The following is a 14500-nucleotide window of genomic DNA, read 5'->3' on the forward strand; positions in this document are numbered from 1 at the left end:
CGGGATCGAGTCCCACATCGGGCTCCCGGCGCATGGAGCCTGCTTCTCCCTCTGCCTGTGTCTCTGCCTCTCTCTCTCTCTGTGACTATCATACATAAATAAATAAAAATTAAAAAAAATTTTTCTTAAATCGTGAAAAGATGCTCAATATCACTAATCATTAGGGAAATGCAAATCAAAACTATGAGTTACCACTTCATACCCACTAGGATGGCTATTATCCAGAATGAAAAAGGAAGGAAGGAAGAAAAGAAGGAGGAAATGAAAGAAGGAAAGAAAAGTATTGGTGAGGATGTGGACAAATCAGACCTCTTGTGCATTTGCTGGTGGGGCCGTAGAATGGTGCAGCCATTGTGGAAAGCAGGATGGAAATTCCTCAAAAAATTAAACAGAATCACCATATGAGGCAACAATTCCACTTCTGGTATATACCCCAAAGAATTGAAAGCAGTAACCTTTTTTTTTTTTTTTTAAGATTTTATTTATTCATGAGAGGCAGAGACAGGCAGAGGGAGAATCAGGCTGCCTGCAGGGAGCCCAATGCCGGACTCGATCCTGGGATCCTGGCATCACGACCTGAGCCGAAGGCAGAGGCTCAACTGCTGAGCACCCAGGCGTCCCAAAAGCAGTAACTTGAATAGATATCTGCATACCCGTTCTCAAAGATCCACCGATCTCTGTATGGATGAACAAAATGTGGTATATCTATGTAATGGAATATTAGTCAAACTTAAAAAGGAATTATGTCCTGATACCCACTGCAAGATGGATGAACCTTAGAAGCATTATACTAGGTAAAATGCACCAGCACAAAAGGACAAGTATTGTGTGATTCCATTTATATGAGGTCCTAGAGTAGTCAAATTCGTAGAGACAGGAAGTAGAATGTGGTCGAGTAGGAGAATGGGGAGTTTCTGTTTAATGAGTATAGTGTTTCAGTTTGGAATGTGGCAGATGTTCTGAAGATGGACGGTGGTGGTGATTGCACAATAATGTAAACGTCACTTAGTGCCACTAGTTGTACACATAAAAATGATAAAGGGGGGGGTGCCTGGGTGACAAAGTTGGTTAAGCACTTGACTCTTGGTTTTGGCTCAGATGGTGATCTCAGGGTCGTGGGATAGAACCCCACATTGGGCTCTGCACTAAATAGCAAAGCCTGCCTGAATTTTTCTCTCCCTCTCCCTCTGCCCCCCTGAGCCTGTGTGCCCCCGCTCTCTCTTTCCCAAATAAATAAATCTTTTAAAAAATGGTTAGGGCAGCCCTGATGGCCCAGCGGTTTGGCGCTGCCTTCAGTCCGGGGTATGATCCTGAAGACCCAGGATCGAGTCCCACGTCAGGCTCCCTGCATGGAGCTTGCTTCTCCCTCTGCCTGTGTCTCTGCCTCTCTCTGTGTCTGTCATGAATAAATAAATAAAATCTTTTTAAAAAATGGTTAAAGTGGGGATCCCTGGGTGGTGCAGCGGTTTAGCTCCTGCCTTTGGTCCGGGGCGTGATCCTGGAGACCAGGATCGGATCCCACATCGGGCTCCCTGCATGTAGCCTGCTTCTCCTTCTGCCCGTGTCTCTGCCTCTCTCTCTCTGTGTGATTATCATGAATAAATAAATAAAATCTTTAAAAAATAAATAAATAAAAAATAAAAAAAATAAAAAATGGTTAAAGTGGTGAATTTTATGTTGTGTACATCTTCCACACACACACACACACACACACACAAAAGGTTGCAAGAAGGAGGAAAAGAGGAGGAGGAAGTAAAAGAAAGTAGTAGAGTTGCAAAGAGGACCGGGTTCTATCTATCTTGAGAGTCCCCTGGGATGGTTCCAAATGGGAGCCTGCTTGTCCCTTTGCCCCTCCCTCCAAACCCTTGTGTATGTGCATGCACGCTCCCTCAAATAAATAAATAAAATCTTTTATTTTTTAAATTTTAAAAAAGATTTTATTTATCTATTCATGAGAAACAGAGACAGAGAGAGGCAGAGACACAGGCAGAGGGAGAAGCAGGCTCCATGCAGGGAGCCCGACGTGGGACTGGATCCCAGGTCCCCAGGATCACACCCTGGGCTGAAAGCAGCGCTAAACCGCTGAGCCACCCAGGCTGCCCAAATAAAATCTTTTTTTTTTTTTTTCCAAATAAAATCTTTTTAAAAATGTTAAAAACCCAACAACTGGCCAGCAAAGAGAAAAGAGGTATCTTGGTGATGATGGATACACCCAGATATAACAACTTCTATTTAATTCAAAGTATTTGCAAATGATATTCAACTTGAAGGGCAGTCCTAATTTTGCTCTAGTGAGATCAGAGAATTTAAGTGCTGAGGAGTCAGAACGTGATAACTATACTCCATCCTCTCCATGCGGCACCCGCCCCCACAACCTGTGTTCCCATAGCATTCATTATTTTGTGTCCAGGCGACAAACATTTATGGAATAATCCGATTTGTGTTTTTTTATTTTTTTTTAATTTTATTTATTTATTCACGAGAGACACAGAGAGAGAGGCAGAGACACAGGCAGAGGGAGAAGCAGGCCCCTCACGGGGAGCCTGATGAGAGACTCAATCCCCGGACCCCCGGGATCACACCCTGAGCTGAAGGCAGATGCTCAACCAGTGAGCCACCCAGGCTTCCCTGATTCGTGTTTTTTTTTTTTTTTTTTTTTAAACACCACCAAGCAATTCTCAGACACCAGCTGGGTGTCCTGCAACTTAACTCAGTTTTGATGCCGTCGACCTGGAGATGGCATCAGATCCCACAGTTGAGGGCTCAGTCCTTTAGGACTGCCCACCCCCCCTTTCAAATGCTAATTGCAAGGCCTGGTTGTCACCTGTGCTTTTGACTTACTGGCTAGAGAGCAGAGGTTCCTATGAGCCCTTCCTTGGGTTTGATTAATTTGCTAGAGTGGCTTACAGAACTCAGAGAAGCATCTTCCTCCCTAGATTATCAGTTTATTATGAAAGGATGTAATTTGGGAACAGCCAGGTGGAAGAGATGCAGAGGGCAAGAGTCTGATCATCCATGTCCTCTCCAGGAGAGCCTCTTTCCCAGAATCTTCACATGCTCACTAGCCTAGAAGCTCTGTGGACCCCATCCTTTGGAGTTCTTACAGAGGCTTCATTACACAGGCATGACTGCATAAATAATTGTAACTCAATCTCCAGCTCTTTTCCCCTCCTCAGAAATCCTGGGGTGGGGCTGAAAGTTTCAACCCTCTAATCTCAGGGTTTGGTTCCCCTGACAACCAGCCCCCCTTCCCCATCCTTAGGTGACCTAGGGGCTTTCCAAAAGTCACCTCCTTAACATAACAAAAGATACCTTTATTATTCTAATCACTTAGGAAATTCCAAGGGTTTTAGAGGTCTCTGCTGGGAACAGAAGACTGAATATAAATTTCTTATTACAAATCACAATATCACAAGCCCATAACACATGGCAGGCACTATTTTATAGCCTAGAGATACACCAGTGAACAAAACAGACAAAATCCCTCCTCTTCTAGGGCTAACATTCTAACAGGGGAGAGCTAGACCACAAACTCATAAACATGGCAATGTCACACATCAGATGGCAACAGGTGTCACGAAGGAAATTCAAGCAGGCCAGGGTGTGCTGAGGAGGAGGGTGGCTTGTTAATTTATATGGGACGTCTGGGAAGCCTTCTCTGATAAGGTAGCATTTGAGCAGAAACATGAAGGAAGTGAGGGAATGTTCAGGGCAGATAGCCCAAGGACGGGGCAACAGGAAAGGCAGAGGCCCTGAAGTGGGGGTGTGCTTGGGACAAAGGAACATCAAAGAAGCCAGTGCACTGAGGAAGGAGAAAGAGCAGGACAGCAGCTCAGGGAGGTAAAGGTGAGATGGGGGGTAGGGCTCATGGAACACCTTGTAGGCCATTGAATGGCTTTTTTTTTTTTAAACTTATTTGACAGATAAAGTACAACCAAGGGGAGTGGGAGAGGGAGAAGGAGAAGCAGGCTCCCCGCTGAGCAGGGAGGCCGATGTGAGACTCGATCTCAGGACCCTGGGATCATGACCTGAGCCACCCAGGTGCCCCTAGCTTTTTTGCTTTTACTCCAACTGAGAAGGGAAGACAGTAAAGTGCTCTTAGCAGAGAACTGATATGACCGTAACTTTTTAATGTAAATAATTATGGGGATTGCTTAACTTGTAGGTACAGCTACTTCTCTCTAGTGCCCCAAAGAGGAATAAGAGACCACAGCTATCTAATGGGGCCCAGCATGGGGCCTGGCACATAGTTGTCACTCAGTAAATGCCAGTTACTGGATTCCTGAGGATCCCTGGCTCTGGAGGCATGCCGGCGAGGAATGGCCAATGCTGGAATCAGGACAAGGCCAGGGGGGTGGCCACAGACTTCTTAAAGGGAGGACGGTATCAGTGACAAAAGCCTTGTCCTAGCAGCAAGGAGAAGCTGGGGTTTCAGTGTCTGCTCTGCTGCACCCTTGCTGTGTGACCTTGAAAAAATCCTTTCCTATCTCTGGGTTCTATTCCTAAAACCAGAACACTGGGTAAGGTCATCATCTCTAAGGAGTTTTTAGGACAGTATTTTCAGGACTCTAATTATCATGCTTAAAAAACAAATGGTGGTGGGGATCTCTGAGTGGGCCATCACTCCCCTTCATGTTTAGCGCCTGCCTTTGGGCCAGGGCGTGGTCCTGGAGTCCCAGGATGGAGTCCTGTCGGTTCCTGGTGTGGAGCCTGCTTCTCCCTCTGTTTGTGTCTCCCTCTCTCTCTCCCTCTCCCTCTCTCTCTCTGTGTGTCTATCATGAATATAAAAACAAAAAACAAATCGTGGTAAAATACAAATAACATAAAACTTACCATCTTAACCATTCTGTGAGAGTATCTTTCCCCCCTTCTTGTATCCTGGGGAAGCCGCGCTATCTGCAGCCACCAGTGGCCGGCGTGGGCTGGGATCACTTCCAGAAGGAGTAGCTGGGCACTGGACAGCCACCCCCCACACACTGTGGCCAAAGGGGCAGGACAGCGTCGGTCCTGGAGAAGAAAGCTGCACCCTGCCCCTGGGGGGAACAAGGGAGGAGCTAAGCTTTGTTGAGATGCTTCTTAGCCCCAGGCCCTGGTGATGCTCTATGGCCCCTTTAAGTCTTGCTTTACTTCTTTAGAGGCCGACCTGAGGTGGGGAAGGGGGGGTGTTAGGGAGTTATTTTGCAAATGGCCCAGAGAAGTTAGAAGACTTGCTCACAGTAGGTAGTACAGCTGGTCTGTAAGGTTAGAATCCAGATCTCTGTTGAAGTTTCAAACCTTTGCAAGAAATTACCACCCTCGCATGGCACCTGACCATTGGGCCCTGTGATGTCTGGAAGGGCCCTGCTGGTACAGCTCTTCACTGAAGAACATTCATGGCTGATTACAAACATGCTTATTGTAGTACAGGGAACAGGGCAAACAATTTCTTTACTTTTCCCACTGGGGCCTTTCTCCTTCCACTCACATCCACTTTAGATGGGTGCCCTGAGGCGTCTCCTTCTTCAGTCTTCAATCCTCCTTTTTTATTTTTAAAACTTCTTGGCCTCCCACCTCTAGGTCTTAACTGATGAGGGTCTATGGGCCACCCAGTTTCATGGCCAGCTCTACTCTTGGTGGGTGTTCGCATGTTGCTGAGTTGAACAGCAAATAACATACAAACCCCTCTGTGTCTACTGAAGATGGCATCTGTTGGCGTAACATGGCTTGTCTTTATGCTAATAGGCCAGTCCCCTCCAGGAGGAAAAATGAGGGGAGAGAGAGAACTCCAGCTTGCAACAATACTTTCAAGTTTTCTTCCTTTCTTCCTTCCTTCCTTCCTTCCTTCCTTCCTTCCTTCCTTCCTTTCTTCTTTCTTTCTCTCTTTCTCTCTTTCTTTCTTTCTTTCGTCTTTCTTTCTTCTTCTTCTTCTTCTTCTTCTTCTTCTTCTTCTTCTTCTTCTTCAAGATTTTATTTATTTATTCATGAGAGACACAGAGAGAGAAAGAGAGAGAGGCAGAGATGCAGACGGAGGGAGAAGCAGGCTCCATGCTGGGACTCCAGGATCACGCCCTGGGCCAAAGGCAGGCACTAAACCGCTGAGCCACCCAGGGATCCCCTACTTTCAAGTTTTCAATTAAGAAATGAAGGGATCCCCCCAAGTTCAATCTCCAATTCACTCAGAGGAACAGAGCACCGAACCCACATGATAACAAATAGGAAAAAGTCCATCACCCGGCCATGAGATATACAAACCAAGTTTTCACGTGTCTGCTTGCTCTTTGAACGAGGATGGAGAGATATATTTATTTGGGGGGGTGGTGGTGTAGGTCTGTGTTGGAGGCAGCACAGTGGGCTTTGGGAGCAGTAGAGATCAAAGGTACAACACTCCTGTGGGCTGTTGGTGCCTGCTCTGGGGTACTCTTGGCCTTTTCTTTCTTTTTACAGGGAGGCCCAGCCTGGGATCTGGGGTACCCAGGACTCCAGGGTAACACGAAATCCTCTGATGATTCACAATTATCCTGTCCTTCAGAAAGTCTCATGTCCTGTTTATTGAGTGCTAGATATTCAGGATATTTTAAATGACTAAGTAATATATCTGACAGTTACTATGAACCAGGGACTGGGCTAAGTGCTTTGCATTTGTTGTCTTTTAAAAATCATTATTACGGACGCCTGGGTGGCTCAGCCGTTGAGTGTCTGCCTTCGGCTCGGGGCGTGATCCCGGGGTCTGAGGATAGAGTCCTGCATTGGGCTCCCTCCCTACAGGGACCCTGCTTTTCCCTCTGCCTATGTCTCGGTCTCTCTCTCTCTGTGTCTCTCATAAACAAATAAATAAAATCTTAGGGCGGCCCAGTTGGCGCAGCGGTTTAGCGCCGCCTGCAGCCAGGGGTTTGATCCTGGGGACCCTGGATAGAGTCCCACGTCGGAGCCTGCTTCTCCCTCTGCCTGTGCCTCTGCCCCTCTCTCTGTGTCTCTATGAATAAATGAAATCTTTAAAAAATTAAAAAACATTATTAAAACATTAAAAAAAGATTTTATTTATTCAACTGAGACAGAGAGATAGAGAGAGCATGAGCAGGGGGAGGGGCAGAGGCAGAGGGAGAAGCAGGCTTTCTGCTGAGCCGGGAGCTCAACGTGGGGCTCCATCCCAGGACCCAGGGATCAGTGACCTGAGCTGAAGGCAGACACTTAAGCATCTGAGCCACCTAGGTGCCCCTATTAAAAAAAAACAAAGAGTTTAGGGATGCCTGGGTGGCTCAGGGGTTGAGCGTCTGCCTTTCGCTAAGGGCGTGGTCCTGGAGTCCTGGGATCAAGTCCCACATCAGGCTCCCTGCTTGGAGCCTGCTTCTCCCTCTGCCTATGTCTGTGCCTCTCTCTCTGTCTCTCATGAATAAATACATAAAATCTTTTAAAAAAATAAAAAAAAATTAAAGGACTTAAAAAATTTATTTGAGAGAAAGAGAATGTGAGTACAAGCAAGGGAGGGGCAAGAGAAGTAGACTCCCCTCTGAGTGTGGAGCCTGATATGGGGCTTGATGGGAGGATGGACGTGGGGCTCGATCCCAGGACCCTGAAATCATGACCTAAACTGAAGTCAGGGGATCCCTGGGTGGCGCAGCCGTTTGGCGCCTGCCTTTGGCCCAGGGCGCGATCCTGGAGACCCGGGATCGAATCCCATATCAGGCTCCCGGTACATGGAGCCTGCTTCTCCCTCTGCCTGTGTCTCTGCCTCTCTCTCTCTGTGTGACTATCATAAGTAAATAAAAAAAAAAAAAAAAAAAAAAAAACTGAAGTCAGATGCTTAACTCACTGAACCACCCAGGAGGCCCTGTATTTGTCTTATTTCTCATGAGAAGAGGTAGAACCTATTTTTACAGATGAGAAAACCGAGGCTGGGAGGTTAAGTGATTTATTCAAGGTCGTCCAGCTAATAATAAAAGGCAGGGCTGAGATTCAAACTCAGGTAATTGGATCCCAATGGCTGTACTTTGTCCAGAGAGCAAAGCATCCACTGCCTTGGGAGCCTGGAGGAGGGGTGCCTCTTTCACCCTGGGCAGTGAGAGAAGGCTGCCTGGAAAAGGTGAGGCCTGAGATAACTCTTGAAGCAGGAGAAGGAAGGAACCAATGGACTGAGGAGACTGAGGGTGGTTTGGGGTTATTGGTAGTAGAAGTAGAAGCACTCTGCGTATAGGTCCCAGAGGCAGAAAGAAAATGACTTTGTTTGCGGGAGATCAAGGTGGTTCCTGAGCTGGGTGTGAATGGCAGGATAGAAGCAGAGCCCAGGTTCTGAAGGATCTCCAATTGAGACTGGGTCCTGAAGACAGTGGGGGAACTTTGGAGGGCTCTCAGCAGGCAAGTTCACAGAGCCAGCTTTGCTTTTGACAGCGCCTCTGGCCACATGGGGAGGTTGCTATGTTGAAGGACATGTGGCTTATCTGACCCGTGGTTAGATGCCTCGGATTTGTATACCGGCCTTCCCACTTAAAAGTTCTATAGGTTGAGGGGTGCATGGGTGGCTCAGTCAATTAAAGATCTGACTCTACATCTCAGCTCAGGTCTTTTTTTTTTTTTTTTCCCCCAGCTCAAGTCTTGATCTCAGAGTGGTGAGTTCAAGTTCCCTGTTGGGACGTGAAGCCTACTTAAAAAAAATAAGTTAGACAGGTTACTTCCTTACATATTTGAGCCTCAGTTTTTTCATTTTTAACAGGATAAAGTAACACCTTGTATAGTCGTTGAGGTGAATAAGAGTTGATCTCAGCAGACATGTTCAGCAGAGTTGTATCCTGGCACATAGTAGGTGTTTAATAAATACTAGCTGCTCTGTGAAAGGGGTATTGAGCAGGGCCATGGTTTGGGATAAAAGAACATTTTACATTTTTGACTTGCTCTCTGGAAGCCTCCCCTCATTGATTGCCTAGGGGCAGAATCTTATCAGGACTTTTATATTATTTTGCCCAAGGTCTTTCCGCTTTAAGAGAGATAATACTCACAAAGTGTTTAGCAAAGATCAGGCACACGGTAATCACCTGATGCTTGTAGCTATTATTAAGTTAGAAAATGAAACTGGCTTAGAAAAAGAATAGCAATTAAGCAATTATCAGTCTGTTATCACTCTAGTGTAAATGAGAAGCCAAATTCTTTCCTGGGAACAGGTTTTGACTGGGAAAAGGAAGTCTGAGAACACCAGGAAGGAGAATATAGGCAACCGAACCACTTGGGAATTGTTCCTGGAGCCAGTCATGCCTGGAGAAGAGCAGAAGATCCAATCCTAAGTTATTAGATATAACATGTCCAAACGGTTTAAGATTCCAGCATATGAAGAAACTCTTGTCTTCCAGTCTGAAGATGTGGAATGAGGCATATGGAGCTCCCAGGAATTGTCAAGAATTGGGCACCCACTGTGTGTAGAACTTTATGTGAACTAAAAAAAAAAAAAAAAAAAAAAAAAAAAAAAATCAGTATGAAGTTTAGCAGGAGTCATAACCATGAGAAAGTCTGGTGTCTGTTTTCTGCCTCAGTTTCCTCAATGCTTCTGTCGTGTGATGGTATTGTGCCAAGCCTCAGTTTCTTCACCTGTAAAATGGGTACTACCTATTTCACAGGACTCTATGAGATAATGTGTATGAAGTGCTCGGTGCCTGGTAGCCAGTCCTACTGGGATCGCCCCGTAGATTCCTGCGATTCCCTTTCACTCCATCACCTGTACCCAGGACAAGGCCCCCGGTCCGGATGGGGTGTGCGAGGAAGGGCTGGGTGATCTTGGTTTGCCCAAAGGGGAGCAAAAGACAAGTGCTATTTTAAGAGCTGCTGGTCAAGGGGCGCCCTCGTAATGGGGCAGGCCTTGGACCAATCCGTCCCCAGAACCCTCAGCCTAGGGCTGGTTAGATGAAGAGCGTCGCAGCAGGTCCCCAGGCGACTTGGGAGTTGGCAAGGCTCCTCCCGGTGAAGGTGGAATTAGGCTCCAGGCTTGGCTCTGCCTCTTCCCTGCTGGGTGACCTTGGGCCAGTCACTGTTCCTCCTCGGGCTTCAGGATGCTCTAGAAATGAGGCTCCTCAGGGTGCTCTAGAAGGAGGCCGAGGTGTCGACACAATGGACGAGGGTGGCGTTGGGGGCCTGCGAGTGCTATTTATTATGCTAACAGATGCACGCAGCGGGTTCCTTTCCAGCGGTTTCACTCTGGTTAAGCGGTTCCTTCCACTGTAAGTGAGGTTTCTCGCCTCACCGCCTCCCGCCCCTGCGGGCAGGGCTCTGCGGACCGCAGGCTCCAGGGCCGTTGCCATTGTTCTTGGAGGCTGGGCGGCAGGGGAGGGCTCCGGCGGGCCAGACCTCGCCTCTGGTCCGCGCCTCCTCCCCGCACCCCCGCCGCAGCGAGCCTGGGAAGCCCCCTGGCCGATCTTTCCCGAGGAGGCGAGTCCTCCCCAGAGCTCTCCCGAACGGCGGCCGAAGACGCCCCCGAGCGTCTCCGAAGAATCCCGACCGCTCGCAGTCTCCGGAAAGAGCCGAAGGCTCTTCCCACTCTCGGCCTCCCGAGCCGCTCCGAAAAGGCCCGAAGTTTTCCGAGCGGCCGTCCTGCCGGACTGCTGGAGGCGGCCGCAGCGCCATGTTGGATGCTCTGCTCGTTGAGTGAAGAAAATCCGCCGGCATCGCCTGAGCCCCGCTACCGAGAAGGGCGCCGCTTCCCCCGGGGAGGGGGATAAAGACCCCCCGCCGCCGGCCCATGAGGATATTGCCGTGAAAGGTCCGGTCTCTCCGCCTCCTGCCCCCGCCGGGTCCGGCCCCCCCCCTGGGGTCGCGTTGTCACGGAGACCGGCAGCCGGTGGTGCTGGCCCGCGGGGCGGCTGCTGCTGCCGGCGGCGGCGGCGGCGGCGGCGGCGGGCGTGTGTGACCGGCCCCGGCCCCCTCCTCCTCCTCCTCCCAGCCTCCCCCCGGCCCCCCGCTCCCGCCGCCTCCCCGGGTCTGCCCCCATCCCGCCCCCCCGCTGCCCCCGGCCCCTGCACCCCGGCGCGCCCGGTCCCGCTCTGGGGGGGTTGGTGGCTTCGCTTTGCCATGAGTTTACCGCAGAAACCGGCTCTGAAATCAGGCTCAGCGGCTGCAGCAGGAACCGGACCCGGCACCGGAGCGGCGGCGGCGGCGGCAGCAGCGGTACCGCCTCCTCACCCGGCGGCAGCAGCAGCGGCGGCGGCAGCGGCGGCGGCGGCGGCGGCAGCGGCCCCTCCTCACCCGAACATCAGGGCCCTCCAGACCCAGGCGCCCCAACAGTATCCTTTTCACCTTCCTGCCGGCCTTTCGGCTTCTCGCCGCAGCCCCGGGAGTGGGGGTGGGGGGATGGGGGGGGGGTGGGCCGGCTCCCCGGGGACCCTCCTGCCGGCCGCCACAGCCCAGTCGGGGAAGGGGCTGCTGCCTGAGCCCCCGCAGCCGGCTCGGCCGGAGCTTTCGGGGTGCCTCGGCGGCCGCAGCCCCGCGGGGGACCCCGGGACCCTCTGCAGTACTGTGAAAACTAGCTCGGTTCGGCCTGGCCTCTGCAGCCCTTCCCTTTTAGAGCTGGGGGACCCTTCCCCCCACCTCCTGGCCTCCCCCCGCCCCCCTTTATTAGGCCGAATTTGCTGGTGCCTGGGACCAGCCCTGCAGGGAAGGCTTTTCTCTGTTGTGAGGACTACACCCTCCTCCTGCTCCTCTCTCTCCTGCTCCCCCTGCAGCGGGGCCTGGTGGGCTTCCCTAATTGTTATTATTAGTACATAATAAACTTTATGGGTAGATTTCCTGTCTGAAAGTAAGCTCAGTTCGTTTTTGAGGTAAGTCGGATTTTAAATCTACCGTGAAAATGTACGAAAAGCACCCCCCTCTCTCTGGCTAATGTTGTTTAGCGATGCGGGGGGGGTGGGGGGGAGTTGTGATGTGGTTTGTGGTGGAACGCGATCTGAGGAGGAAATGTTACACCGGACGCTTCCCTGTCTTTGACCTTTTTAAAGGAAGAGGAAGTTAACTGACATTACCCATCACCCCCAAAAGTCTCACTTCTTGGAAGGCTTCTGTTACGGATATTTTCAAAGGCTTTAATTTCCTCTTCTTAGGCCTGATGTCTAGAGGGGATCAGGGCTTCTGGAGGACAGTCTGGTATTGAATGTATCTAATTTCATGTTATTTGCTCGATTGTAGAATTTTTGGACAGCTTTGATTGAAAAGACTTGATCACGAGGTATTTTAGTCAGAAACTAGCCGGTGAAGGTAAAACGTTGAATTCATGAATTCCACGGAGATTTAGAAAGTATTACCTACCTGAGAATAACGTTTCGTCATGCACCTTTCCCTCCCCCATCCGTTGTATTTGTGTAAATCAATAAATAACCATTGGCTGTTAGATGTGTTGTGTTTTTGTATTTGTGTCATTTTGTGTTTGACTTCCAGAGAGAGTAGGGTGTTGGAGCAAATAATTGCCGTGAAGTCCACGGATGATTTCACAGTCTGTATTTTGATTCCTGTCTGTATCGATTACTTTGAGAAGGGAAAGGTATCTCCCTTCTAGAGTCATTTCAGGTCACCCTTTTGGTTTCTGTCAAGTGTCATTTTCTCTGTTCTTTAAATATTGTTATTCAATCCAGGCAGTGTGGTGCAGAGTAAAGATAAATTCCATTCCAGTGTGATGTGTGTACTGATTTCATAATGTTTTTATCCTGCATGATTCTTTTTCACGGATGAGAATGCTTAATGATACCTTAGTGTTGCTCATGGAAAAAGCTGGTTAGTGTTGATCTAGATCCCTAGTTGCTTTACTTTGGGGGGAAAAAAGGGTTGGCTGATTTGCCTACTTACAGGTGGAGGTCACTGCTGAATCTCTTAAACATGTCTTCACTTAATGCTTTGTGAGTTTGAGTTCCTTTCTAATTTCAGTCTTTTTTTTTTTGGTCTTGATTGCCCATACTTGGTTAGGGCCGTAAGTTTATATACTGTGCCACCAAGTAAATTCTTCATTACTTGTATCTTGGAGCTATTTTGGCAATTAAGCATTGAAAGGAAGCCCATAGCATCTGTGCTTGATGTACAAAGTGGTAAGTGACCAGTGCTTCACCAAGTGCTTGGAGCTTTATTTGGACGCAGAGCTGTGATTTAAGTGTTCACGTGTGCTTTTTCTCAATGCATTTCACAAAGGAGGGACTTCTACAAGCTCTGAGTTGGTTGCAACACAGAAGTAGTTACCAGTACTGCAACAGTTGTTAAAGGGCATACATTTAAGGTGTAATTTCCGGTGGCAATGATACTTACACCCATTTGTAGTAATGTGGGATAGTTGGTTTTATGTGGCTTTAAGATTTTACATGGTCTCATGTCATAGAATAGATTAAAATTCTTAATGTATTTCACAATTCTGTTATCTTAATGCTTCACTCACTGAGGTTTCAATTAGTGAAATCTAAAGGTTTGGTAGTTAATAAGGTATAGGTTACAGATTTCATTAGAACATACTAATATGATGAAATGTTACGAGTGGTAGTGGGGAATAGGTTAAGATGGATTGAAACAGAGCAATTTCTGCTTTTCTACCCAGAAGGAGTGTGGGAATTGGCATTTGTTTGATGAAAGTAGTCATCATGTGATTAGTTGATACACATGAAGCTTTGAAACTGAGGTGCAAGACTGGAGTTGCTTTTTTCTATGGCTTGGTTAAATCTCCGGTTCCTCAAAATATATGGGTACAATTGTGTTTGAATTGAATTAATAAATTCATATAGCTTTTTAACTTTATGAAAATATTGGAAGGAGAGTCACCTGACAGTGTTTTTGGTTTGTACTTTGTGTTCAAGTGACAAATTAGAAATGGAGAATGTTGGCAATAATAAATTGAAATATAAAGCGGAACCTACGTCTAAGCATCATTATTGCATGGCGGGCCCATAAAGCCATTTCAGTTTCAGGTAGAGGCCTTTGACTGCAAAGAGACCGAGAATGGGGCCTGGCAAGGAATGGGACATGATGGAGGGTGGCAGGGATGGTGGGGGATGAAAGAGGATAAACCCTACTGTGAAAAGTGCTACTGTGAGGGAGGAATATGCTTAGAGTTTTTATAACGTAATCCAATATGAATAGTTTATGAAATTGGCACTTCAAGATACTTGCCTTGAGATATGCTCTCCCCAGCTTCCCAGTATGAGCTTCTGAAGCTCTGAGCATTTTAAAAGTGATTCTTAACCTTTTCTGGGTAACAAATAACTTTGACATTTTGATGAAAGCTTTTAGACCCTCTCCACAGAAAATCGTTGCTTACATTTTCAGAGGGTTCTTGGGCCCCCGTTAAAAGCCTAGCCCTTTAGATGGAAATTGCTTACCTTTCAGATTAATTAAAGATAAATTAGTTTGAATTTAGGTGCCCAAATAGTTCTGACTTAGAGCAATTTTGCAGTCTGTTATGAATACACAGTGTTCTATTTATATGGCAAGACTTCAGGGTGTAATTTCTCTCCGAGCTGCTGACACTTCTGGGGAGTCTAGTTACTGTTTTGGGGCAGCCAGTTTGGTTAAAATCAGG

The 14500-nt window shown here is 48.0% G+C and overlaps 1 protein-coding gene and 1 long non-coding RNA gene across 6 annotated transcripts in view; one reads left to right on the forward strand and one right to left on the reverse strand.

Annotated features, from left to right (window-relative positions):
- Positions 1–455: 455 nt before the first annotated feature.
- Positions 456–11249, reverse strand: LOC144314771 (uncharacterized). Its single transcript, XR_013380629.1, has 3 exons — positions 11036–11249; positions 4834–5033; positions 456–677 (listed from the first exon to the last, which is right to left on the reverse strand). It is a non-coding gene; the product is annotated as an uncharacterized LOC144314771 (long non-coding RNA).
- Positions 10539–14500, forward strand: part of EIF4G3 (eukaryotic translation initiation factor 4 gamma 3) — a 331329-nt gene continuing 327367 nt past the window's right edge. For 4 of the 5 annotated variants that reach the window (XM_077899276.1, XM_077899277.1, XM_077899273.1 and 1 more), the window contains exons 1-2: positions 10539–10717; positions 11060–11237. The gene's annotated coding sequence lies outside the window, so the exon portion shown is untranslated. The remainder of the gene's footprint in view (positions 10718–11059; positions 11238–14500) is intronic. The other variant, XM_077899279.1, reaches the window with a different exon arrangement.

Source organism: Canis aureus, chromosome 5 (genome assembly GCF_053574225.1).
Source record: "Canis aureus isolate CA01 chromosome 5, VMU_Caureus_v.1.0, whole genome shotgun sequence".
Taxonomy (NCBI): Eukaryota; Metazoa; Chordata; class Mammalia; order Carnivora; family Canidae; genus Canis; species Canis aureus.